At 38.0% G+C, this 20,502-nt stretch overlaps 1 protein-coding gene across 1 annotated transcript in view; it reads left to right on the forward strand.

Annotated features, from left to right (window-relative positions):
• Positions 1 to 20,502, forward strand: part of PDE7B (phosphodiesterase 7B) — a 686,767-nt gene that overhangs the window by 165,453 nt on the left and 500,812 nt on the right. Inside the window, exons 3-4 of the mRNA XM_063812658.1 lie at positions 175 to 310; positions 17,493 to 17,607. The gene's annotated coding sequence lies outside the window, so the exon portion shown is untranslated. The remainder of the gene's footprint in view (positions 1 to 174; positions 311 to 17,492; positions 17,608 to 20,502) is intronic.

The following is a 20,502-nucleotide window of genomic DNA, read 5'->3' on the forward strand; positions in this document are numbered from 1 at the left end:
TGAGGGCCATTGGGAGGTGAGGCTGTAAGGCAAGCTGTGGCAGACCATCACAAGCCCTTCATAGACCTGCAAGAGACTTCCAGGTTTATGGTTTGCCTAACATGAGGGGCTACTGAAGAGTTTTGTGCAAGACATGTGATGAAGTATTTGTGACATGATAAAATGTCGTTTCAGCCATCTTAAAACCACTCAAAGTTGACGGTCTCCTCTCCTGCCTCCTGCGGCTTCCATTACCATGGCAGAGACTGTGGTGTCTGAGGTGGTGTAGCATACTGAAGCAAGGCTGTCTTGAAGAAGAGGAGACAACTCAGTAAGTAGGTTAGTCAGCATAAGCTAGGTTATGATGCAGTAACAAACAATGCTTACATTTCAGTGGCTTAGCACAACAGGAGGGTATCTCTCACTCTTTCTGGATGCCCTACAGAAGACAGCGGGAGGTGGGGTGGGTCTGTTCCACAGTGTCACTCATGGACCAGACTCTGCCATCTTTTGACTGCACTATCTCCAACACACGACCTTTTTAGTCACCACATCAGGGGAGAGACAACTGCAAGGGTTTGCAGTGGCTCCTTTATGCTTCACAATGGAAGTAACACATGCCATTTCTTTTTGTAGTCACAGCCAATTCCGTAGCTTTGCCTAACCACAGGAGGCTGGAAGACGGGGTGGGGGGGAAGCAGATGGGTGCTTGGTGAGTACTGCAGTCTCTGCCATGGTAATTTCAGGTAGCTAGATGGAAGCCACAGGAGGCAGGAGAGGAGACCATCAGCTTTGAGTGGTTTTAAGATGGCAGAAACGTCAGGCCACAGAGACTGAGGCAATTTGGTGGGGGTGAGAGAGGAGTGGCATAAGGTGATTGCTGGGTACTCACTGGTGGCAGCATACTCAGTGAGCAAAACTGGCAGAGAGTAGGTGTGGGGTAGAGATAAGGCTCATCTTGACCAGCACTGCTATCTGCGAAGCCTAATTAAACATGTCCACGGCCGGTCGCAGTGGCTTCATGCCTGTAATCCCAGCACTTTAGGAGGCCAAGGCAGGCGGATCATGAGGTCAGGAGATCTAGACTATCCTGGCTAACACAGTAAAACCCCGTCTGTATTAAAATTAAAAAATTAGCCAGGCGTGGTGGCATATGCATGTAGTCCCAGCTACTTGGGAGGCTGAGGCAGGAGAATCACTTGAACCCAGGAGGCGGAGGTTGCAGTGAGCTGAGATCATGCCGCTGCACTCCAGCCTGGGCGACAGAGCGAGGCTCTGTCTCGAAAACAAAACAAACCAAAACAAAACCACAACAACAGCAACAACAAAAACCCCAAAAACATGTCCACTAGGAACTGCAAGTCAGGAGTGCAAAATAGAGTCAGGCCTAGCTATTGATATTTGGACATCATCACCCAGTTATAGGCAGAGGTTGAAAACATGTAGGTGAATGAGTCTCCCAAAGGAGAGAATGTATAATAAGATTAGGTGAGAGTTTAAAAAGTTGAATTGCTCGTGCAGTCTGGATCCAGAGTCATCGCACCCAGATGGATTCAAGAAATGGAGGGTCAGAAGGTCAGCTTCCACAAGTCTATAATTAACTGGGTTTTGATGTATGCTTGCAGAGGCTAGAGACACACTGAGAGATTTATCGAGTGCAATATTTATTTGACATCCAAAGAAATAAGACAAGCCTTCTTATGAACTCTTGCAGAGATTTACTTTAGATAGCGAAGAACAGCTTGACACTACAGATTATTAGACACCACAAGGGTTTATTAAATAAAATGGGTGGAAGCATTGATTCTACATCTTAAATATATCTCTTTGGTCCAGGGGTTGTCAAACTGTGTTTCTTAGGGGGGTCTCAGGGGCTGCTGCAGGATGCCAGGAGCTGGTGCAGAGCAGAGTGACTCACGTCTTCCACCTCTCCCTCCATCAGCTCTGCAGTTACTGATTTTATATTGTAATGTTTCACATAAGATTTCATTGGAGAAAAAATTCTGCACCACAAAAACAAAAAGTTGCCTTTCCATCTCCAATGTTAAAAAGCCTTAGGCTGAGGCTTTCATCATTTCCTGCTTGGATCGTTGTATTTTTCTTCCCTGGGGGTCTGTCTCGCTGCCTCTGGTCTCGTCCCTTTGTCATCCACCCTCCGCATGGTTCCCAAAGTGATCATTCTCGAACACAAATCCAAATCTGATGTTGGCTTCTGGGGCATTTATTGACTTCCTATCACCAATTGTAGAAAGTTATACTCTAAAGAATGGCCCCAAGAAAGCATTTCATGATTTGGCCTTCCCTTCCCTTTCTCCAGCCCCCTTTTCAGGATGTTCCCTTTTGTTCCTTGTGCCTCAGCCATAAACAACAACTCATGCTTGCAGTGTGCTGAAGGTGTAGAAGGCCTTTGGTTTAGTGAAACCAACTTCTCAGCTGCAGCTTCAGCATAATGACATCTTAGAAGACTCCCCAGCTTCCAGTAGTTTAGTTAGAAGTCCTCCTCTGGGGCTCCTGTCATGAAGAATGTGTACCCCTCTGACAGCACATTGCCCGCAGTCTTGTGTTAATTGATATTTAGTTTATCTCCCTACTGGATAATCAGCAATTGCCTTCAGGAAAGGGACTGGCTCATCAGCTCTATCTCCTCAGACCTTGGCTCTGCACTTGACCCTCTACCATGTTGTTAAACAAGAAATGAGTGTCCTCCTTTCTGGAAATCATTAAAATAATAGATTTTTATCTGCTTTATTCATTTGAAAAGCTTTGGTCTATGAATATAGACTATACGGCTCCTTAAGATTTTTGTCTATATTATTTTTGATTTTTTTGTTTTTTAACACCTTTAGAATTTCACAGCCTTTATAAATATAATACTTAAAAGTAACATTTCAGAGTATTTGGAAATACTTTTTGACTATTTAAAACAAATAAAATATGAAACATGAAGTATAGTAAAGATATAAAACAATAATTTGGATAAGAATTCTTTCTTTCATGGAAAACACCACTGCATTATTCCTGTTTCACATGTCCTATGCATTACATTTTTTTTTTTGCAGCAACTCCACTACGCATTTGTTCATGGTGTTCACTTCCTACAAGATACAGTCAAAACTCCTTATCCTGATTTCCAGAGCCTCTGTAATCTGACCCAACTGACTTTCTCAACCGCATTACACACTAATCTTTCACATTTTTTTTTTGCTTTATTTAAACCTTTTCCCCTCATATTTCTATTTATTCTTCTTAGCCTTTGGTGAATGCTTTCTATCAGAGGATTTATACCTTCAGATTTTTGGAAAAGTCTCTACCATTATATCTTAGCATATTGCTTATTTGCTGTTTGTTTATTTATGTCTTTGGAATTTCTCTGAGGCAGATACTAGAGCATTTATGATTCCTAACTTCTGTTTTATATCCTCCATTCCTTTATTTTTGTCCTCCATGTCACAGAGATGTTCTGTTCCATCTTCTAACTCATCTTCAAGCATGATTTGTCTTGTATAATCCATTTGCTTAGATTTCTAAAGAGATTTAATGACTGTACTTACACTTGACTTTTAAGAGCCTGTTTCATAACTTGCTGTTTTTATTTTACAGATGCCATTTCTTCCTTTATATTTTAAACACTGTAAACATACTTATTGTCAGCTCTCTTTCATGTTGTTCTATTCTTGTTCTTTCCTCATGTCCTGTAAGCTGTGTTTCATGATGCTAAGTGTCCTATTTTTTTAAATTCTGTTTTATTTTGCTTACGAGTTTACTTCAGAAGGAAGTATCTTTTCTAGAGATCCGGATAACCACCCGGGGTGGTTTCCACTGGTGTTCCTGTCAGCACCTTCAAGACACACTGATTCTGAATTATTTTTTGTGTTAGTTTTTCAGCCTGGAATTCTGAGTCTATTCCTACTCCCACATGTTGTTCAGTCTTGGGGTTCTCATATCTCTAGAAGACTCCTATTTTACCCACAGGGTGGGGCTATTGGCTCATTTCCAGCAGTTATCTTGGTTATGCAGGCAGAGATGATCTGGTTCCTTCACGGTTAGTGCAGTGCTTTCTAGGGTTCTGATTCTGCACAGGAAGCCCAGTTCTTATTCCTTCTATAAACATATTTTCCTGGCCAGCTTCTGGCCTTGAATAGCCATGAAAATCCCAGACTTTGAGACCTGTAATCTCCCTTAGTTCCAGATACATTGTCATGTTGGCTCTATGTTCTAGCATTTGGAGATTTCCTTTCTTGCTTTTGTGTTCTGCTGTATATTTAATATGTAACAAAAATGCTTTTAATCCCTATATCTAAATGTCTGGAAACGTTGTGTTCAATTCCATCTTATCCTGTTATTTCTTGACTGTCTGAATATGTAGTTCTTATTTCTCTCGTTCTCTCCATTTTGAATAATCTCCCAAATGCTCTCTGCCTTTTGCAAATTCACTCATTCTTCCAGGACTTGAGGAGTTACTGAAGGTAATGCTTTTTTCCTCCAGGGACCAAATTAACCCCTAGGAAGGGTCTTCTATGAACTCCTTTGACATCCATTTGATACTTAATCATTTTCTGTTATAATTATTATATGGCTATTATTTGTTTTCTTGTGCAATTATAAAATCTTTGAAATTTGGGGCCATTTCTTAAGCTTCTTGAATTTCTTCACCTGGTCTCACAACAAATTCTTCCTAATGGAAGAAAAACAGAAAAGAAAGACACACTAGGATAGAGTAATTTAAAATGTTTTAGACTTTATTTACGAGGGTCCAAGCACCCAGGAAAACAGGATTTGTTTAAATTTTGCTTACTCATTTTATTCAGGATTCATGAATTTATAAGGCCAGAGAGATTTCATATAAGATCCTAGGTTACTAAAGGAAAACTGAGAGATTTTATGTCAAGCAATATAAAATTAATATGACAGATGCAACCTTAGAAAATGTGTTTCCTGAGATTCCTAAATTGGCTACTTTTGTGGGTGTCTGCTTAGTATTTGGTCCTGAGTAAATGAATAAACAAACAGCTACTTCTGAGAGCTACTTTCACAGGGAAATGTTTCTGAGTTCCAGTTCATGGGAGTTTAGGAAGGTATGGGATGCAAATTACATTTCAACACTGAACCAGCCAATCAATCCTTGAACACTTTTGAAGTCTTTAGCTTTGCCTGTGAACATGGGAACACCCAAGGGCACCTTCAAATTAAAAATAAACATACGTTCTAAAGAGTCCTAGATGTGTAATTTGGTAGAAATTTAAGGGGTGTCTTTTTATAGTAACGGAGTCTATAAAGAAAATACAGTTCAGGTGAGGTTACATCCTTTCCAGTCATAAAAGTGTATGTGAATGACATTTAACTCGAAATTCAAGTACTTTGGGCATATCATTCCCGCTCCCTGCCCCAATCCCATAATTTCGTGGTAGAAATTCATAGTGCATTTTTTTTCAGTTCCAGCCAGATTTTTATATCTATTGGATGGATATTACATTAATAAAAAAATAGCTAACACTTATTGTATGATTGTCTTATGCCAAGCTATGTTCGTATAATTATCTAATATGTTGGTATGATTTGGCTCTGTGGCTCCACCCAAATCTCTTCCTCCCCACGTGTTATGGGAGGAACCTGGTGGGAGGTGATTGGATTATGGGAGCGGTTTCCCCATGCTGTTCTTGTGATAGTCAGGGAGTTCTTACCAGATCTGATGGTTTTAGAAGTGGCGATTTCCCCTATGCACTCTCTCTCTCCTGCCACCATGTAAGACATGCCTTGCTTCTCCCTCCCCTTCTGCCATGATTGTAAGTTTCCTGAGGCCTCCCCAGCCATGTTGAACTGTGAGTCAATTAAACCTCTTTCCTTCATGAATTACCCAGTCTCAGGTATTCTTTATAACTGTGAAAATGGACTAATACCCAGATAACCCTATGGTGTTGCTGCTATTATTATTCTTCCCTTGCAGATGGGGAAAACTGAGATAAAGAAGAGTTAATTAATTTACCAAAGTCAAAAGAGTAGTCTTAAACTACTGTGAAATTTCTGTAGGCCTCCTTTTTTTTCCTTCAAAACCTTTAATATGCTAATACACATTTTTGTATTTTTTTTTAAATTATACTTTAAGTTCTGGGATACATGTGCAGAACGTGCAGGTTTGTTACATAGGCATACACGTGCCATTGTGGTTTGCTGCACCCATCAACCCGTCATCTACATAAGGTATTTCTCTTAATGCTATCCTTCCCTTAGCCCCCCACCCCACCCACAGGCCCTGGTGTGTGATGTTCCACTCCCAGTGTCCATGTGTTCTCATTGTTCAACTCCCAGTTATGAGTGAGAATATGCAATGTTTGGTTTTCTGTTCCTGTGTTAGTTTGCTGAGAATGATGGTTTCCAGCTTCATCCATGTCCCTGCAAAGGACATGAACTCATTCTTTTTTATGGCTGCATAGTATTCCATGATGTATATGTGCCATATTTTCTTTATCCAATCTATCGTTGATGGGCATTTGGGTTGGTTCCAAGTCTTTGCTATTGTTAACAGTGCCACAATAAACATACGTGTGCATGTGTCTTTATAGCAGAATGATTTATAATCCTTTGGGTACATACCCAGTGATGGGATTGCTGGGTCAAATGGTATTTCTAGTTCTGGATCCTTGAGGAATCACCACACTGTCTTCCACAATGGTTGAACTAATTTACACTCCCACCAACAGTGTAAAAGCATTCCTATTTCTCCGCATCCTCTCCAGCATCTGTTGTTTCCTGACTTTTTAATGATGCCATTCTAACTGGCATGAGATGGTATCTCATTGTGGTTTTGATTTGCATTTCTCTAATGACCAGTGATGATGAGCTTTTTGTCATATGTTTGTTGGCTGCATAAATGTCTTCTTTTGAGAAGTGTCTGTTCATATCCTTTGCCCACTTTTTGATGAAGTTGTTTTTTTCCTTGTAACATTTCTTAAGTTATTTGTAGATTCTGGATATTAGCCCTTTGTCAGATGGATAGATTGCAAAAATTTTCTCCCATTCTGTAGGTTGCCTGTTCACTCTGGTGATAGTTTCTTTTGCTGTGCAGAAGCTCTTTAGTTTAATTAGATCCCATTTGTCAATTTTGGCTTTTGTTGTCTTTAGGCCTCCTTTCTATTCATGTTTCTACTTTAGAAGACATATATATAGATATAGATATATATTTTATATATCTATATATGTCTTCTAAATATATATGTCTACAAATATGTATGTCTTCTATATTTTATATATCTATATATGCCTTCTAAATATATATGTCTACAAATATGTATGTCTTCTAAAGTAGAAACATGAATATATGTATCTAGAAACATATATGTCTTCAGAAGACAAATATATATGTATATGTCTTCAGAAGACAAATATATATGTATATGTCTTCTAAAGTGTGTGTATGTGTGTATGTTTATATATGCGTGTATATATATGTGTGTATATGTATTTGTCCAGAGTTCTCCTGGGGAATCTATATTTTATTGAGATGAGAAGGAAACGTGGTAGTGTTGGTTATCTTATCACCACCTTGTTGCTGTCTAAACTCAACAACTTCCTATTGTGTCATGGTTTGATTATAAATTTCCACTAAGCCTCTTTTTCTGGACACTCACTTATCACCACTAATCCTACATACAAAAGGTTGAATACTGGCCACTCTGAAAGTTGACAATCTAATATGGATTAAATGTAAAAATAAAGCTAGTGACTCCAAAACCTACCACTAGCTGGTTCATCACACTTGTATATTTTTACGCTTTCTCAGTCCACACTCTAACCCAACTCATCTTCTTGGAAGCCTGGCACCTATTGTTGGCTATCTAGTGGCACACTGCAAAGGATCTTATGTGCCTGGAGCCCCGGTTTGCTTTTTTTTTTTTTTTTTTTTTTAGCGAGAGTGTTGTATACTTAAATCTTGATAAGCAAAAGAAAAAGAATGAAGTTTGGAAACCATCACTTCTAAAAAGCTTATATTTTATTATTTAGAACAGACTTGCTTAAGGGAAAGATAAAATCAATATTTTTCCCCCTGTTTTCAATAATTGCCTAGATATTAGATTTTATGTTTGTTTGAAACAACGTTTTAAACTTGAGAGAATTTTGGGTAAGAAAATAAATAAATAAGTTGGATAGAAATAAACCTTTTAAAATTAAATTCTCTTCACTAAAGAATGTATTACTGGGAAAGGTTTTAAAAACTTCACTGGAGGTCCCTCCAATTTTTTTCACCTGTTTCCTCAAGATGGGGTAGTCGAGGACAAACTGATTACTGTTTTAAGCTTCCTTCCAAATTTCCATTGCTGTTATTTATGATTCTATTCCAAATGTAAAATTTAGGCCTTTCCAATATTTGTTTTTAAAATGAAGAGACTTTCTGATTCCTATGAATAAAAATACTCCATGCTAATTGAAAAATCAAGAATCTTGGTCCAAAGTGCTTCATTCAAACTCTTAGACAATAAAATAAGCAAGACATTAAATTATAACAAAGGTTCCAACCTTTTACTAAATTAGACTCACCTTGAGGAGCTTATAAAAGTACAGATTTCTAAGTTTTCCCAATCTACTCTTTCTTCCCATCCCAAGATTCTGAAATTAATTGGTTTGGCTGAGCTTGATCCAACACATTTTACTAAATATATATGTTTATTATATATAGTCTATATTATAAAATAAATAAAATTATAACAGAATAAATATGACAAATATAGTATAAAGTATATTTATTATATAATTATTTAAGGCTGAAGATCAGTGTCCACAAAGGCATTTCTTGCTCTTTGCTAATGCCAGACAAATTAATGCAAAAGAAATGGTTGGATAAGAAGAAAGGAAAATGAGAAATAATATTCCTATTTATAATTTCTATCTATCTATTTTCACAAAAATCACAAGTAGCTAAAGGTAGTCATTTTGCCTCAAATTGCCAATCAGGTTTAAGAAGTTTTTTGTCTGAGTTTCCTAATTCTAAGTGAGAGACTGAAAATGCAAATGAACTATGACCAGACCACCTATGACAACAGAACCCTGACCCACAATCTCTGTGGCCACCAGCCCAGGAAGCAAAACCCCACTTCTGTAGCCTTCAGCCCAGAGTGGTCGGGCTTAGTCAATGACTGCCAGCTTTCCTTTTTTTTTTTTTTTTTGGCTTCTGCTTCCAACTCAGGACCAAGGAGAGAAAGCCAAATATGTTACCCTTCTCTAAACAATCACTTAGCATGCCCCACTTCTAGTTAGTGCACTTCCAGCTTCCCTGAAGCCTTCCTTTTTTTTCTACTGTAAAACGTTCCCATTCCCATCAGTCTTTGAGTCTTTGTCAAATACAGGTGATGGTGGCTGACTCCCTTGCTATGGCAAGCTCTGAATCAATAGCTTCTGTTTGTTCTCATTTTGGTGGTGTTTATTTAGTTCCACATAACTAAAAATGGGGAAAATAAAAATGGGAAAAAATAAATTATCCTTGCGCATACATGTAAGGTTATTTATACCAATTTATGCAATTTCAGAAAATGAGAGGAGAAAGCAGATACCGTCACCAAGGCAAGTGTTCAAAAGGGCAATAATTACAGTGGCAAGAGGAATCCCAATAACTTTTATTCTCAGTAAATATGGGTACACAGTCAAGAATGTTGAGGACCTGAGAATGGGAAGTCACTGCTTTGGCTCCTGTGATTCCACCAATACTTGCCTGAATTCTCTTGAATCAATGAATCAGGCGTGGAAGACTAGAAGCAACAAAGAGAGGAGCAGGTAGTAGAGGGGGTAACTTTTAGAAGGCTGTAGAGTGGTCCCTTGATATCCACAGAGGATTGGTTCCAGGACCACCCACATATACCCAAATCCATGCATACTTAAGTCCTGCTATTGGGACTTTAGAATCCAGGTATATGAAAAGTCAAATGTGTATATGTGTGTGTATATATGTGTATATGTACATACATACATATATGTATATATATACATATACACACACATATGTGTATATATATACACACACAGAGACTTTCCCCAAACAAAAGCAGATCAAAAATACTGTATATATATACATATATATGTGTATATATGCATACATATATACAGTATATACATATATACACATACATATATGTATATATGTATATATGTATGTGTATATATATGTATGTGTATATATATGTAGTATTTTTGATCTGCTTTTGTTTGGAAAAAGTCTGGGAATAAGTAGACCTGTGCAGTTCAAACCCATCTTATTCAAGAGTCAACTGTAATTTCAATATTTTGTAACAGTTTAGTCACCAATATTGAAGTTGAGAGAAGGAAGTTCTCTCTTGTGGACAATATGGAATGCTCTAAAACTTGAATCCAAATGTACATTCTTGGCATCACTCAAATAATGTGAGCGTGTAACATTTATGATATATTCAAGAGGCAAAACCCAATTCTTTACACTGTAGACCTGTTTTGTTGTTGTTTTAGTTTTGTGAAGGCAAGGTTTTAAGGCAATTTAGTTCTAAAAGCATTACTGAGTATTTACTATTTGCAATTCACTGCACTTGGTAATAAACTAGAGGGAGATGCAGAAACTCTCTTTTCTCCACCAATTCTTTGTAGGAAAAAACATTTCCATTATCATTAGGTGTCAATCTACACAGCTAATTGTCCATATGAATTCACTGATAATTTACAGTTGCAATATGGTGTCATAAAAGGAGTCATAAAACCTTGTGACTTTGTTTACTTTTTCTCTGTAAGATATGTGCTGCAAATGCAAACTAACATCAAATAAATAACTCCTGTCTTTATACGTACATGATCTAATACTTTCCACAACTCTGATATTTAAGGTACTTCCATTATGACTAGTTAATTGCATAAATTCAATAATTAATTATATTCTAATGATCAGGAAGAATATTTATCAAAAATAAAACTTGCAGACATTGGGGAGGAATTAAGGCATGTTAACATATTTTCTATATCAATCAGGTACTTTTAGTGTAAATGTGTTAGCAAGTGAACTGGAACATTAAATAGAGGAATTTGGTATCATTGTGGGAAAAATAATCTAATCACTTTTCAAACTTGGCTGCCCTTTGGAGCCATTCGAGAAATTTTTGAAAAGCAAGATACAGGTATTCTAATTTACTTGGTCTGCAGTGTGGCCCTTGCCAGGTGATACTAACATGTGGCATAGAGTGAGAACCATCATTATATAATCTAGAATCTAGTGTATTACTCCTTCAATATTATACTTCTCCTCCAGCTCTTGGGACTTTTCCTGATTTCATAGGTTTGTTGAGCAGTTTTTGTTATTGTTGTTGTTTGTTTTTTTAATGTTGACTTGTTTTCCCAAGTAGGTATTCTTCCTGGAAAGAGATAGTACTCACTATAAATAATTAATTGACTTCCTAGTCAAATTAGTCCTTGATGAGTCTAAACAGTGGGTGGTAGACATATCTCATCTCCCCAGTTTGATCACGCCATCCGTCCTTAAGATAACAGACCTATAGAGCTAGTAGGCCAACCCTAGAAACAAAAAAGGCAACAGTTATGTCCAGGTCATTACAGCTTGTCAATTTGCTTCTCCCAAATTACTGCACTTCTTGTTTCTTCATTGGTTTACATGCCTGCTTATTCACGTCCCTCGATCAGTTTTGCCTCAATCCTGGGTACACAACAGCATCACCTGGGGAGCATTTTAGATGCCTGATGCCTAATTACATCAGTCTCTGGGGGTAGTACCCAGTTATCAGTGTTCTTTAAAGCTCCTCAGAAGACACTGTGAACCATTGCCTTAGGCTGTAGTGCTCTCAATATTTACCTAAGACATTCATGAATCTGCATTTTCTTTAGTTGATATTACAGAGCTGCAGACCGGCTCTGACCCAAGCTAATTTATATAATGGCAGATAGATACTATTAAAAACCTAAAAAAAACTTTAATAGAAGTCTTTGATAATGTACTTACAGAGCCCTTGTACTTTGGGCCAGGGGCTCTTGTAAGCACTGTACATAGATTGAATTATTTACTCTAGCCACATCTTACAGATGAGAAAATTTCCCAGTGTTACACACTTAGTGTTTGGGCCAAGATTCAAATGAGGCACTCTGGCTCCAGAGTCACCAGTTAACCACAGGTGACCAGCAATGTGGCTGTTAAAACTACTAGATGTGATTTGATAGGTGATATTCTTACACTTCCATTTTACAGGTAAAGAATCAAGGTACAGAGAAAGTGTCCTAGGATCACACAGCTAGTAAGTGGCAGAGCTGGGATTTGAACTCAAAACAGTCCCACCCTAAAGATGATGTTCTGTTAATAATCTAGCCTTTTTTTCAGACAAATATTCAACTGACCCAGCTTTCCATAAATTTATATTACTGCAGATTGGAATTTGGTATTGCAAGTTTCATTTGCACTTCTGAACTTATTCTTCATGTTTTACCCAGAAATTTATTTAAAAAAAAAGAAATAAAACTGGTGGATTTTTCACCCTACTACAACTGACTGCACTGGAGAAGCAATTACTACAGAGATGCTACAGCTGCTTTCTTGATATTAGTCCACAGTTTTAAAATGTTTTTGATTTGTAAATATGTTAGGCACCACAAGTCCGTCAAGATGGTATGTAGAAAGAAGAAAAGATTCTCCACTCCAAATCTTTATGTGCCTGAAAATCCTTTTGATTTCCCTTATTAGTTTGGTATGTCTTTAAGTTTATATTAAAAATACAGATTTCTTCCAGTTATGGGACATTGTCCCACTTCAAACTTTTAAAAACAAATTAATCAGAATTTTATGGTAATTATTATGAAAATAGGACAAATATATCTCAGCCCCTTGGCAAGCAGCCTTGACAACTGAAACAGTTTCACACTGTGGATTTCAATCAATGTAACAAAGTTACTGAGCACAGTCTAAAATGAATGAATTCTAGATTGCAGGAGTTTTTTAAAAGTTTCTTGCTTCTCGCATTTTAATATAAAAATCATCCCAGGCTATTGTTAAAATGCAAAAATCTGATTTGGGAGGCTTTAAGTGAGATGCTGGACTTCATATTTCCAATAAGGTCTCAAGTGATGTACATGCTGCTGGTCTGTGAACCACACTTTGAGTAGCAAGGACACAGTGCTGGTAAACTCGTTCTCCAAAGGAGGAAAACAAAGCCCTGGCTTGTAGTATTTGCTAATTTCCATGATATAAATGTTCCCACAAAGACCACATTCAAGCTACCAACGTGATGTCATTGAAAATGGAGTTGGGAAGAGACATTCAGCACGCTGCCCACAATTAGCTCTCCAACCAGGTACAAGCCAGTTCCAGCACACCACTGATCTACATAAGTATAAGTGCATGCACCTTCAAGATCCCACAACATAGCTGTTTCACTCTGCAAAGGATTTCAGGAGGTGAGGGAGAATAAGATTGTCACAGGAAAAAATGACAAGATTAATTACAAAGTTTTCAGAATAGGTGCAAAATAATCTAGTTCCAAGGCTATATAGGCTGATGAGAGGGCATGTTTAAGAAGTTAAAAGACATGTGTGGCCAATAATGGAGACTTTGGGGAAGATCTGAACCCGGTTTGGACTGTGATGGGTTTGGATAAGTGGGAAAGGAGAACACTCACAGAAAAGGAAGTGGGATAAACACTAGCAAAATGTCTGATGCTAAACAAAATTGAAGGAAAACTTGGAATTCCTAAAGAGTTGGGAGTACAGTCATTGGTCCAGCAGAATGAGGGCATCCTGCTTTCACAAATGTTTTATTCTCTGGCATCATTGAGGAATAACATATTCAGATTAATCAAACGTTCCAGGTTAACAGAGAGTTGACATATGTACCAAAAAGAGATGCCAATGTTTAAAGTAATAGAATATATTAGAGTACACAGAACCTAATTTCTTTCTTCTTTGATGAAGAAAGGACTTTGAGATCTTCTATGTCTCAGAGCCATGGCTTTGAGCACCTTTGGTCCCTTCTGGTAGGGTTCTGTGATGGAGCCTGCAAAGTTTTGTTTGCAGTGTCCTGTAAGAAGAGTGTATTTTCAAGCCTTTCTCTAGGGCTGTAGAATGAGAGCATCCTAAGAAACTGACTCCCTTGGAGAGAATTTCTAACTGGCAGAAATACTCTGCCTTGTAGTGCATTGAGTGGTTAAAAGCCCAGACTCATTTCCACATCTGTAATTGGGGCTAATAATACCAATCTCATATGGTTTTGGTGATTATTAAATGAAACTTGGTCAAGAAATATTGGTGCTCAATATTTGAATGAGCACTACAAATTAGTGCAGGCGTTGTAGCCAGGCATACACCGTTACTAATTTTTAAATCAGAATTGCTTAACAGACACTGATTGTCTACAAGGCCATAAACAGGATGAGGCTGTGGGGAGAAAGTATTGACTGGTCCCCAAGCCTGCAGAGCTAAGGTTTCTGCATTCTGCACACATCTTTGAAAGAATCTATGACCACCTGTGCACAATGTTTAAATGCCTAGGAACTTTCCCTTGCTACCCAGGCAGAGGCTTTCCCTAGACCCTCTGACAGTTCCCTCAGTCAGCAACTATATGAAAGAATCTTCTTACATTTCTGAAATCTGAATAGAGGTTTATTTGGGAAAAAATCCTTTTCCCTCCTGTCTCTTGGAATAAATGTACTATTTCGTTTTCTTAATTTGTACTATGTTAAGAACCAGTAGAGGGAACTTAAGGTCAATCTGTCTCTCAGGTTGAGTAACTCTAAGCTATAAGCTCCAGAATCTTGTCTTTGTCTCTGATTCCAAATGGGCTTGTGGGGAAAAGTGATATAACCATGAGATCACTGTGTTCTTTTAGATGATTTCCTGTTTCCTGTGTATTTAAATACACAGGGAATAATCCCGCTATTAAAATGAGACCCTGTATGTGTGTATGGGCAGAAGTTCAATGAAAAAGGAAGAAAAATATGCTTGCTGAATACCAGATGTAGAATGCATAAATCCTGTCAGAACAAGTGGGGAATAGCTTTTATGGCTGACTTGCAAGAAACCTAAGGGAATTGGGAAATCAGATAGGCATGTGTCAAGCAGACTTATTTAAATCATCCACTTCCTCAGCAAAATAAAAGTTTGAGAGGGTTCTGCTTCCTTTTGTGGTTTGAAATTACAGTTGTAGGCCTCAGAAGTCCTGCTTGATTGAGGGCTTCCAAGCAAAGACGTTATACAACCTAGTTCAGGCGCCCGACAACACTGGGGTCACCCAATGCCTCTCCCTGAGTTCTCCAACCTTGCCTTGTTTGTACTTTGTGTCCTTTGTCATCTCAGAAGCAAATTGTAGTGCAGCTGACCACTGCTTCATGGACCTCCAGCTTGTCCCTACTAAAAGGCTTTTGCATCTGAAAGAGAAAGATGCCCACTGGCTTCCTTCTTAGACCACTGCTGTAGATCCTGAGCACAAACCTTAGCTCTGCAGGCTTGGAGACCAGGCAATGCTTTCTCCTTGCAGCCTCATTCTGTTCACAGTTCGCACAGGGTTTATGGCCTTATAGACAATCAGTCTGTGGTAAGCAATTCTGATTTAAAAACTAATAATCTGTGTATGCTTGGCTACAAGGCCCACATGAGTTCGTAGTGAGAGATAAACTAGATACCAATTATTTCCAGGTATAATATCCTAACAGGTAAGTTTTTCAGGAGGCCACATTGTAGTTCAGTAGGTTACTGGTGTGTATAGACACAAAGCAAATGTATTTAAGTGCAAACCATTTCCTTTAAGGTTTGGTAGCTCCCTAAATTGTTCTTCTCAGGATATTTCTGTTTTAAAATGTCCTGTTAAATATATTATTTTTATGTACAGTATAATTTTTTAAAAGCATGCTGACATGGGAAAATCATGGACTTTGCAGACCCAGGTTTAAGTCATTCCAAATCTACCACTTACTAATGTGTGAACTTCAGCACGTTACTGTACCTCTTTCAGACTCATTTCCTTATCTTCTTGCTGAGAATGTGTGTGTAAAAATATTAATATGGAATCTAGCATGGTGTCTAGCCCTTTGTGAAACCCTGACAAATTCTTATTCCTCACCATTCATCTGTTCATCTGTATTAGTTTGTTTTCACGGTGCTGATAAAGACATATCTGAAACTGGGAACAAAAAAAGGTTTAATTGGACTTAGAGTTCCACATGGCTGGGGAGGCCTCAGAATCATGATAGGAGGCAAAAGCCACCTTTTTTTTTTTTATGGAGTTTCACTCTATCACCCAGGCTGGAGTGCAGTGGCACGATCTTGGCTCACTGCAACCTCTGCCTCCAGGGTTCAAGCAATTCCCTTGCCTCAGTCTCCCGAGTAGCTGGGATTACAGATTCCTGCCTCCATGCCTGGTTAATTTTTGTATTTTTAGTAGAGACAGGGTTTCGCCATGTTGGCCAGGCTGGTCTCGAACTCCTCACCTCAGGTGATCCACTCACCTCGGCCTCCCAAAGTGCTGGGATTACAGGCATGTTCAAGTATGCCCAGCCCCAAAAGGCACTTCTTACATGGCAGCAACAAGAGAAAAATGAGGAAGAAGCAAAAGCAAAAACCCCTGATAAGCCCATCTGATCTTGTGAGACTTATTCATGACCACAAGAACAGTATGGGGGAAACTGCCCCCATGATTCAGTTATCTCCCACCAGGTCCCTCCCACAACACGTGGGAATTATGGGAGTACAATTCAAGAGGAGATTTGGGTGGGGACACACAGTCAAACCGTATCACTACCCATCCATCCATCCATTCATTTATTCCTTCACTAAACACCTGTTGAACACCTTTTGTGTGCCAACCACTGTCAGTTAGTGGAGGCACAGACAAAAGTGAGAGGTGAACTCAGTTGGTGGTATGTAGGTGGGTCTATTTCTGGGCTCTCTATGCTTCTCCATTGATCTATTTGTTTATTTTTTTCTCTTTGTTTGCCAAAGACTTTCTTAATCTTTAACAATGTAATTCCAGTGAGAGAAAAAGAAGTTTCAGAAGTAATATACCAAGTCATGGGATGGGATTGTGGGGGTGGTGAGTGAGTTCAGGAGAGAGACACAGAGAGAGAGAGAGAGAGAGAGAGAGAGAGAGAGAGAGAAAATGAAGGCCATATAAGGTAAAGTGTTGAATGTTACGTGCTCTGTTGACTGTGGGCCCCAGGATGTGTATGATGGAATTTACTGAAACAGAATTTGCACATTTATAAAAAGGATGCAGTTTTAGAAAATAGCTAGTTATGCTAGCATCTTGTTTCTTCATTGATGCTGCAATGTTATATAAGCACTGAATCCTCCCACATTTCCAGCTCTTATCTAAAAGCCAGAGTGTGTACCACCTGGGTTGAGAGGAAGATGAAATGAAATTGGGGAAGTAAATGGTAAAAAGCATCCTGAAAGAAACCAACTAGATATGTTCAAGTCAGCAGGTTATTTAGTATTTTGAGTTATTTAGTAATTTGAGTAATGTGTAAGGGGTGTACTGACATGCTTTTTCTCTCATTTTCTCCCTGTTCCGCCTGTAGCAATTCTACCACCTTTGTTGACCTCTTCTTCTCCCCCAACTTATTGCTATAGAGGCTACCTGAGCTCATTGTCCCTGGAGATGGACCAAATAGAAGAATAAGCAGTGCCTGTGTGGTGAGCTTCAAGAGGCATCTGTTCTCTGGGGAGTGGGTGGGTGGTAAAGCAAAGATGGGAGATGTGTATATTAGCTATCCATTACTGTATAATTAATTATACACAAAACTAAACTATACACTAAACTAAAACTTCACAGCTTAAAACAGAAAATATGTATTATCTCACACAATTTCTGAGAGTCAGGAATCTGAAAATGGCTTAGCTAGTTTGGTTCTGGCTCAGGGTGACCTATGGAGTTGCAGCCAAGATGTCATCTGGGACTACTGTCATTGGAAGGCTCAGCTGGGGCTGGAGGCTACACTTCCAAGATGGCTCACTTATAGGGCTATTGGTGGGAGGCTTCAGTTCCTCTCCACATGAAACTTTCCTCATGCCATGGAACTGGCTTCCCTCAGAGTGAAAGACCCGAGAGACAGACTAAGACAGAAGCTGCAATGTTTTTATGACCTAGTCTTGGAAGTGACATACTGTCATTTCTACTGTATTTTATTCATTAGAAGCAAGTCATTAAGTCCAGCCCACATTTAAAGTGAGAGGATTTAAGCTGAACCTCTTGAAAAAATGGTATCAAAGTATTTATGGACATTTTAAAAACTACCACAATACATATAGGTGAACTTCACAAGGTGTAGACATGGGCTGAGACAGAATATTGGATAATATCTCATTCTGCAAACAGCAGCCTCATCTGTAATAAAATCCCAGCATTCAGAAATTATCACGATCAAGTAGGAAAAGGGCTTGTTGGAAAAAACTTATCAAAGATGTTACTTCATTTATCCATTTATTCTGAGCCATAGCATAATAGCGACAAATTGTGTGTCCTGTGTAATTTGGATCCTTTGCTCAATAATAGCTGAACAGATTTTATCCTATTTTTAGAATAGTTAATATATACACATGGCACAAAATTTAAAAGGTATAAAAGTTTCTGGTTCAAAAATAAGATTCCCTCCTTTTCTTTTTTTCTGATTCGAGTGCAATTCGATTTACTGATTTCTCATGTAGCCTTACAAAGTATTCTATGTACTTACAAACATATATGCACACATATTTTTTCTTTCCCACAAATAAAATACTGTATGCATTGTTTTATTCTTGGCTTTTTTCAATGGACAGTATATCTTCAAGGACTTCTACAATAGCACATATAGACCTGCTTTATCTTTTTTTAAATGTCTGTCTAGTACTGCATTATATTTATTTAAGCAGTCATCTATTGACAGACGACATTAGGTTGTTTCCAGTCTCTTGTTACTATGGACAAAGCTGCAATGACTATCTCTGCACATTCATCATTTCTCACACAGGGGTAGAATTCTTCTTCATTTGTAACATTGACAGATATTGACAAATTTCTCTCCAAAAGGGCTTACCATTTTGCTCTCACTACAATATGAATGCCTGTTTCTTCATATTGGCAATACAATAGGTTACCCACTTTTTGATATTTGCCAATTCTGTAGGCACAAATGGTCTGCCGTTGCAGTTTTAATTTTTATTACCTTTATGAATGAGGTTGGGCCTCCTTTTATATGCTTAAAATCATCTGCATTTGCTTTACTATGAATTATTTGTTCTTAATCTTTACCCGTCTTTATATTGAGTTGGTGGGTTTTTATTTTCCTTACTGATTAGTGGGAGTTCCTTAGGATTAAAGAAATTAGCTCTTCTAAGGAATGGATATACATGGACAGACAGAGTGGAATAATAGACATTGGAGACTCTGAAAGGTGGGGATAAAATACTGCCTACTCGGTACAATGTACGCTATTTGGGTGATGGGTATGCTAAAACCCTAGACATCACCTCTATGCAATATATCTATGTAAGAAAACTGCCCTTGTACCTCCAAATCTATTTCTTTTTAAAAGAAATTAGCTCTTCATCTAGAGTGTGAGTGGCACGTATTTTTTCAAGTGTGTTTTTTCCATTTGGTTTTTGACTTTTTATTGGTTTTCTTTTTCTTTTTCCATGTAGTAATTTTAAAAAATATTTTTCTGTGGTCACATTTATCAGTTTTTTTCTCTTATAGTTTCTGGGTTTGCATCATTCTTAGAAAGTCTTCCCACTCCTAGGGTTATTAAGAATCCTCTTAAGGTTTCTTTTAGTACCATCATAATTGGATTTTTACATTTCAAATTTGACTGAATTGGTTCTTTTAATGCTTTACACTCTACCGAAGTATAAAATACTGCACTGACCATGTTTGTTTTGTTTCTGGTTCAGATATTTCTAGTTTATTCTCAGTTTTCTTCATTTGTGAAATAGAGATAATAAGTATTACTGAGTACCATCCATGACTTTTAGTGGAGAGATGCCATCTTGATGACTGAAAGCTAAACCAGAATTTTCTTCCTCATTCTCATTACTTAGAAACCTTTGCTGATGATTAGGTTTGGTGCCCTAATGGGACAATTGAGACTAACACGGTCTATAAGATAACTTGCTTCAATTTGAAAAGGCAAAATCAAATTAGCCATTTCATATCTGCCTACATAGGGGCTACTGCTTTCATTTGTAATGTTTAATTACACTTTTCCCCAAGAATACATACACACGGCTATCACTTCTGAAATAATTTTGGCTCCCTGTGAAGCAGAATTGGAAAGTGTCTTAAAGTTAGTTTTGAATTGGTTATTTGGAACTCAAAATGATACTTCATTAAAACAATACCTTAAATATTGGTTAGGTTCTTGAGCCTTATTACAAATTCCATACTTATGTATTTATGATTCAGAATAGGAGGAATGGTGCTATGTCAATGACATGTAATGATATTTAATAACAGTGTGTCCCTGTTAATATGTGTCTGAGTGGCATATCAGGAATCCCAAATATGTCTTCCCCAGTCCTTCCCGTGCATCCTAGCAGCAGATGTGAGAACCCCAA

This window comes from Pan troglodytes, chromosome 5, assembly GCF_028858775.2.
Source record: "Pan troglodytes isolate AG18354 chromosome 5, NHGRI_mPanTro3-v2.0_pri, whole genome shotgun sequence".
In the NCBI taxonomy this organism is placed as follows: domain Eukaryota; kingdom Metazoa; phylum Chordata; class Mammalia; order Primates; family Hominidae; genus Pan; species Pan troglodytes.